This window comes from Arachis stenosperma, chromosome 4, assembly GCF_014773155.1.
Source record: "Arachis stenosperma cultivar V10309 chromosome 4, arast.V10309.gnm1.PFL2, whole genome shotgun sequence".
Lineage (NCBI taxonomy): Eukaryota > Viridiplantae > Streptophyta > Magnoliopsida > Fabales > Fabaceae > Arachis > Arachis stenosperma.
In genome coordinates this window covers 96,039,142-96,045,955 of record NC_080380.1, presented here as the reverse complement: position 1 = coordinate 96,045,955, position 6,814 = coordinate 96,039,142, and the positions used below count along the sequence as shown (strand labels likewise).

General features: G+C 36.1%; 1 non-coding gene across 1 annotated transcript; it reads left to right on the top strand.

Moving 5' to 3' along the window:
• Positions 1 to 1,022: 1,022 nt before the first annotated feature.
• LOC130978460 (small nucleolar RNA R71) lies at positions 1,023 to 1,126 on the top strand. The gene has a single exon (XR_009086102.1). It is a non-coding gene; the product is annotated as a small nucleolar RNA R71 (small nucleolar RNA).
• The last annotated feature ends 5,688 nt before the right edge of the window (positions 1,127 to 6,814 follow it).

Sequence of the window (6,814 nt, the reverse complement as noted above, 5' to 3'; positions counted from 1 at the left end):
TGGCATTTAGCTTCATGATTACTCCAAGGTATTTAGCAACTTGCTCTTCAGTGATATCTTCATCCTCTTCAGAGGAAGAATATTCATCAGAGCTCATGAATGGCAGAAGTAGGTTCAATGGAATCTCTATGGTCTCTAGATGAGCCTCAGATTCCTTAGGTTCCTCAAATAGAAACCCCTTTTTGTCCAGAGGACGTCCCATGAGGTCTTCCTCACTAGGATTCACGTCCTTCTCCTCCTCTCTAGGTTCGGCCACACCAAGTAAGGTTATGGCCTTGCACTCTCTTTTTGGATTCTCTTCTGTATTGCTTGGGAGGGTACTAGGAAGAGTTTCAGTGACTCTTTTACTTAGCTGGCCCACTTGTGCCTCTAAATTTCTAATGGAGGACTGTGTTTCATTCATGAAACTTAGAGTGGCCTTAGATAGATCAGAGACTATGTTTGCTAAGCTAGAGGGGCTCTGCTCAGAATTCTCTGTCTGTTGCTGAGAGGATGATATAAAAGGCTTGCTATTGCTAAACCTGTTTCTTCCACCATTATTAAAGCCTTGTTGAGGCTTTTGTTGATCCTTCCATGAGAAATTTGGATGATTTCTCTATGAGGGATTATAGGTGTTTCCATAGGCTTCACCCATGTAATTCACCTCTGCCATTGCAGGGTTCTCAGGATCATAGGCTTCTTCTTCAGAAGATGCCTCTTTAGTGCTATTGGATGCTTTTTGCAATCCATTCAGACTCTGAGAAATCATATTGACTTGCTAAGTCAACATTTTGTTATGAGCCAATATGGTATTCAGAGCATCAATTTCAAGAACTCCCTTCCTCTTAGGCATCACATTACTCACAGGATTCCTTTCAGAAGTGTACATGAACTGGTTATTTGCAACCATTTCAATGAGTTCCTGAGCTTCTGCAGGTGTCTTCTTTAGGTGAATAAATCTACCTACAGAATGGTCCAATGACTTCTTAGACAATTCAGACAGACCATCATAGAATATATCTAGGATGGTCCATTTTGAAATCATGTCAGAATGACACTTTTTGGTCAGTTACTTGTATCTTTCCCAAGCTTCATAGAGGAATTCACTATCTTTCTGTCTGAAGGTTTGAACATCCACTCTAAGCTTGCTAAGCTTTTGAGGAGGAAAGAACTTAGCCAAGAAAGCCGTGACCAGCTTATCCCAAGAGTTCAGGCTATCTTTAGGTTGAGAGTCCAACCATATTCTAGCTCTGTCTCTTACAGCAAAAGGGAAAAGCATAAGCCTGTAGACCTCGGGATCAACCCCATTGGTCTTAATAGTATCACAGATCTGCAAGAATTCAGTTAAGAACTAAAAAGGATCTTCTGATGGAAGTCCATGAAACTTGTAATTCTGTTGCATCAGAGAAACTAATTAAGGCTTTAGCTCCAAATTGTTTGCTCCAATGGCAGGGATTGAGATGCTTCTTCCATGGAAGTTGGAATTTAGTACAGTAAAGTCACCAAGCATCTTCCTTGCATTGTTGTTGGGTTCGGCCATGTCTCCTTCTTTTTTGAGATTCTCTATAAGGTTTTCTCTGGATTGTTGTGATTTAGCTTCTCTTAGCTTCTTCTTCAGAGTCCTTTCAGGTTCAGGTCTACTTCAACAAGAATATCCTTTTCTTTGCTCCTGCTCATATGAAAAAGAAGAGAAAAGAAAAGAAGAAGAATCCTCTATGTCACAGTATAGAGATTCCTTTATGTGAGTAGAAGAGAAGAATAATAGAAGAGAAAAAATTCGAACACAGAGAGAGAAGAGAAGAGGGTTCGAAGTATGAGTAGAAGAGAAGTGTTAGTAAATAAATAAATAAATAAAAGGAGATGAGAGAGAGGAGTTTTCGAAAATAATTAAAAGGAAAAGGAAAATATTTTTGTTTTTTATTTTAAAATATAGTTAGAATTCGAAAATTGGGAGAAGGAATAAAATTAAAATTAAAATTTAAAACAATTAGTTGATAAAAAAAGAATTTTGAAAAAGGGTGAGGAATTTTCAAAAATTAGAGAGAGAAAATTAGTTAGGTAGTTTTGAAAAAGATAAGAATTTTAAAAATCAAACAAAAGTCAATTAGTTAGTTGAAAAAGATTTGAAAATCAATTTTGAAAAGATAAGAAGTTAGAAAAGATATTTTGAAATTAAAGTTTGAAAAAGATATAATTTGAAAAAGATATGATTGAAAAGATATGATTGAAATTTATTTTGAAAAAGATTTGAAAAGAAAATTAAAAAGATTTGATTTTTAAAATTAAAATTGATTACTTGACTAACAAGAAACTAAAAGATATGATTCTAGAATTTAAAGATTGAACCTTTCTTAACAAGAAAATAACAACCTTCAAATTTTTTAATCAATCATATTAATTGTTAGTAAAGTTTTTCGAAAATTTGAAATAAAATAAGAAAAAGATTTTAAAAATCAATTTTAAAAAATTTTCGGAAATATAAAAGAAAAATGAAAAAAAATTGATTTTTGAAAAAGTTTTGAAAAGATAAGATTTTTAAAATTGAAATCTTGACTTGACTAACAAGAAACAACTAATTTTAAAAATTTTTGACTAAGTCAACCCAAAGATTTCGAAATTTATGAGTAAAATAAGGAAAAGATATTTTTTGATTTTTTGAATTTTAATGTGGAAAGAGAAAAACAACAAAATGACTCAAGACATAAAAATTTTGGATTAAAACGAATGATGCATGCAAGAACACTATGAATGTCAAGATGAACACCAAGAACACTTTGAAGATCATGATAAACATCAAGAACTTATTTTTGATAATTTTTTTTTGAAAATTAAAAAGATGCAATTGACACCAAACTTACAAATTGACTCTAGACTCAAACAAGAAATAAAAAATATTTTTGATTTTATGATTTTACTAATTTTTTGGATTTTTCGAAAATAATTTTGGAAAAACGAAAAAGAAGAAAAATTTTGAAAGATTTTTGAAAACTTTTTGAAAAGAAAATTACCTAATCTGAGCAACAAGATGAACTGTCAGTTGTCCAAACTCGAACAATTCCCGACAACGGCACCAAAAACTTAGTGCACGAAATTGTGATCTTAATGGCGCCAACAACTTGATACGCATAATTGTAATATCATTCTTTTTCACAACTTCGCACAACTAACCAGCAAGTCCACTGGGTCGTCCAAGTAATAAACCTTACGTGAGTAAAGGTCGATCCAACGGAGATTGTCGGCTTGAAGCAAGCTACGGTCATCTTATAAATCTCAGTCAGGCGGATTCAAGTGGTTATGGGAGTTTTAATAATTAAAATATAAATAAAATGTAAAATAAAGATAGAGATACTTATGTAATTTATTCGTGGGAATTTCAGATTAGTGTATGGAGATGCCTCATCCCTTCTGAATCTCTACTTTCCTACTGCCTTCATCCAATCCTTTATACTCCTTTCTATGGCAAGCTGTATTTTGGGTGTCACCGTTGTCAATGGCTACTTTCCGTCCTCTCAGTGAAAATGGTCCTCTACGGTTTTTGTACGGCTAATCAACTGTCGAATTTCTCGTCTCGAATGAAAAATACCATGCACAGATATCGTATGGCTAATTACCTGTTGGTTCTCGATCGTGTAGGTATAGGATTTACTATACTTTTGCGTCTGTCACCACGCCCTACAGTCGCGAGTTTGAAGCTCGTCACAGTAATCCCTTCCCAGATCCTACTCGAAATACCACAGACAGGTTTAGACTTTCCGGATCTCAAGAATGCTGCCAATTGATTCTAGCTTATACCACGGAGGTTCTAATCTCAGATTCAGATGCCCCATTTTCAGAGGGGAGTCGATGTGAATCGTTGATTAGGAACCCAAGAGATATACATTCAAGCTTGTCTTCATATAGAATGGAAGTGGTTGTCGATCACGCATTCATAAGTGAGAATGGTGATGAGTGTCACATAATCATCACATTCATCATGTTCTTGTGTGAGAATGAATATCTTAGAATAAGAATAAGCATGAATTGAATAGAAAACAGTAGTAATTGCATTAATACTCGAGGAACAGCAGAGTTCCACACCTTAATCTATGGTGTGTAGAAACTCTACCGTTGAAAATACATAAGAACAAGGTCTAGGCATGGCCAAATGGCCAGCCTCCCCAAATGACATATGAATTCGAAAATAGGGAAAAAGACCCCTAGTACAATAATAAAAAGTTCTATTTATACTAAACTAGTTACTAGGGTTACAGAAATGAGTAAATGATGCAGAAATCCACTTCCGGGCCCACTTGGTGTGTGCTTGGGCTGAGCATTGAAGCTTTCATGTGTCGAGGTCTTCCTTGGAGTTAAACGCCAGTTTGTAACTTGTTTCTGGCGTTTAACTCTGCTTTGCAACTTGTTTCTGGCGTTTAACGCCAGAATAGGGTAGAAAGCTGGCGTTAAACACCAGTTTGCATCGTCTAAACTCGAGCAAAATATGAACTATTATATATTGCTGGAAAGCTCTGGATGTCTACTTTCCAACGCAATTAAGAACGCGTTGTTTGGACTCCTGTAGCTCGAAAAAAATTTTTTAGACTGTAGGGAGGTCAGAATCCAACAGCATCATCAATCCTTTTTCTGCCTCTGAATCAGATTTTTGCTCAGGTCCCTCAATTTCAGCCAGAAAATACTTGAAATCAAAGAAAAACACACAAACTCATAGTAAAGTCCAGAAATGTGATTTTTTCTTAAAAACTAATAAAAATATACTAAAAACTAACTAAATCATACTAAAAACTCTATAAAAACGATGCCAAAAAGCGTATAAATTATCCGCTCATCACGCCGCCGCTACCTCGACAGGCGGGATCCAACCATTGTCCCTGCCAGGCGGATAGCGTCTCATAATCCTAACATAAAATAGTAGTTCAGTGGTTTTTCAGAAAACAGTTGCAATACATCAGTGATTCCTCATTACACATTCGAGTCCTCGACTCAACTCAACCACTGTCAATTCACATTTTTATTTCGAACTCAACAGTTCCTCAATTCTCATCTCATACATCAACCATTCATCACAAACCATCGAACCATCCTCAGTAGGACAGAAACATAGGCCTCCGTTTTCTAATTTCTTCGAATAATATCATTTAAAACCCTTAAATTCTTTCTCTTGTTTTAAATATCCAAAACATGGCCCAAGAGTCTTAAAATGGTGTTATAGAAGCTTACAACCTTGTTAGGAAGGTAGAATAGTTGAAAACAAATAAAAATTTGAGAAACAGGGCATGTGCGTACGCACAGGTGCCAAAATTCACAACGTCTGTTCGCTTACACAACCTGTGTCAGCGCCATCAACAGACTAGCCTTCCCAACGTGCGCGTGCGCACAAGGCTGTGTGTACGCACAGGTTGCAATTTCTCATTGGTGTGTGGGTGCACAAGCTGTGCTAGCATTGCAAGCATACTGCCTGCCTCTGTGTGTGCGTACGCACAGGTTGAAATTTTCGCAGAGGTGTGCGCACATACCAGAAATCACAAAATTTTACAACTTTGTAGAATTTCAGATTTTCAACACCAATTTTGAATGATCATAACTTCCTCTACAAAATTCTAAATTTTGCAAACTTTATATCACCAAAAACCAACTTTACCCAATTTCACAATTTCCACAATTTCTTGTAATCACAACCAAAGCCATACCAAACCATTTCAAACTCCATTTCTCATCAAAATCTACCCTTTGTGTCATATTACACCAATCTTACCACATTTTCCTTCACAATTCATCCTCCTCCATCTCAACATCAATATATCACATATATCACATTCTAATCAATCTTCTTTCACATTTTTTTCCAACCACATTACCATTTCATCAATCTCAACATCACACATATTATCACAATACACTTTTCAAATTCACACAATCAATCATCATCACCATATCATCATCAATTCATAATAAATCATCATACATCAATATTCATAACTCATCAACCATTATAATTCAAACTTAGCCTATAGGTCACTAGCTTCAGTGTCCATGAATATTATATACTACATAGAGAAAATCGAAACCATACCTTGGACGATTTCCAATATGCCCTTAACCCAAAATGAGCACAACTATAATCCCCAACAAGCTTTCCAACACAATCCAAGCCACCAACAAGTTCCAATAGCTCCAAAACTCACAATAATCAAGCTATATATACATAAATCATCACAAATCAACCTAGGGCTCAACATAAACATAATCTCACAAAGGTTCAAGAGCTCTTACCTTTCCCAATAGCTTTGGAAGCCAAAACCCAATGCGAAGCAAAGATGAGAGTGAACCTAAACATCCAAAATCACAAAAACTCACTTAATCCCAAGCCCTAGGAACTCGAAATTTTAAAGAGAAGAACTGAGAGGGATTCGAGCTTTCCTTACCAGTTTTTTGGATGGTTTTTGTAGAGCTCTTCACAAGGAACGTGTAGCCGCAAACGGTGCGGCGATCGGAGCTCTATAGCTCAAGATATAAGCTTGGGAAGAAGATGATGAATAGTGCTCAAGGGTTCTCTTCTTCCCCTTCTCTTTCAGCTGGGTGTGTGTGTGTGTTTGAGTATGGTTTGTGCTGATTGGTTCATTAAATGAACCTTATATATGTTGGGCTTGGGCCCAACTTGGGCCCGGTCCAATCCGTTAGCATTTTTAGCCCGTTTGGCTCAACTTCGGGCCAAAACTTTAAAATTAATGCCCGGTTTTCCATTTCTAATATTTTTCTAAGGTTTTTGGCTATTTTCACTTTTTCTCGCATAGTACCGGGCAGACTTGAACCGGTTCAACTGTCGGTTCGTGGTTTTTCA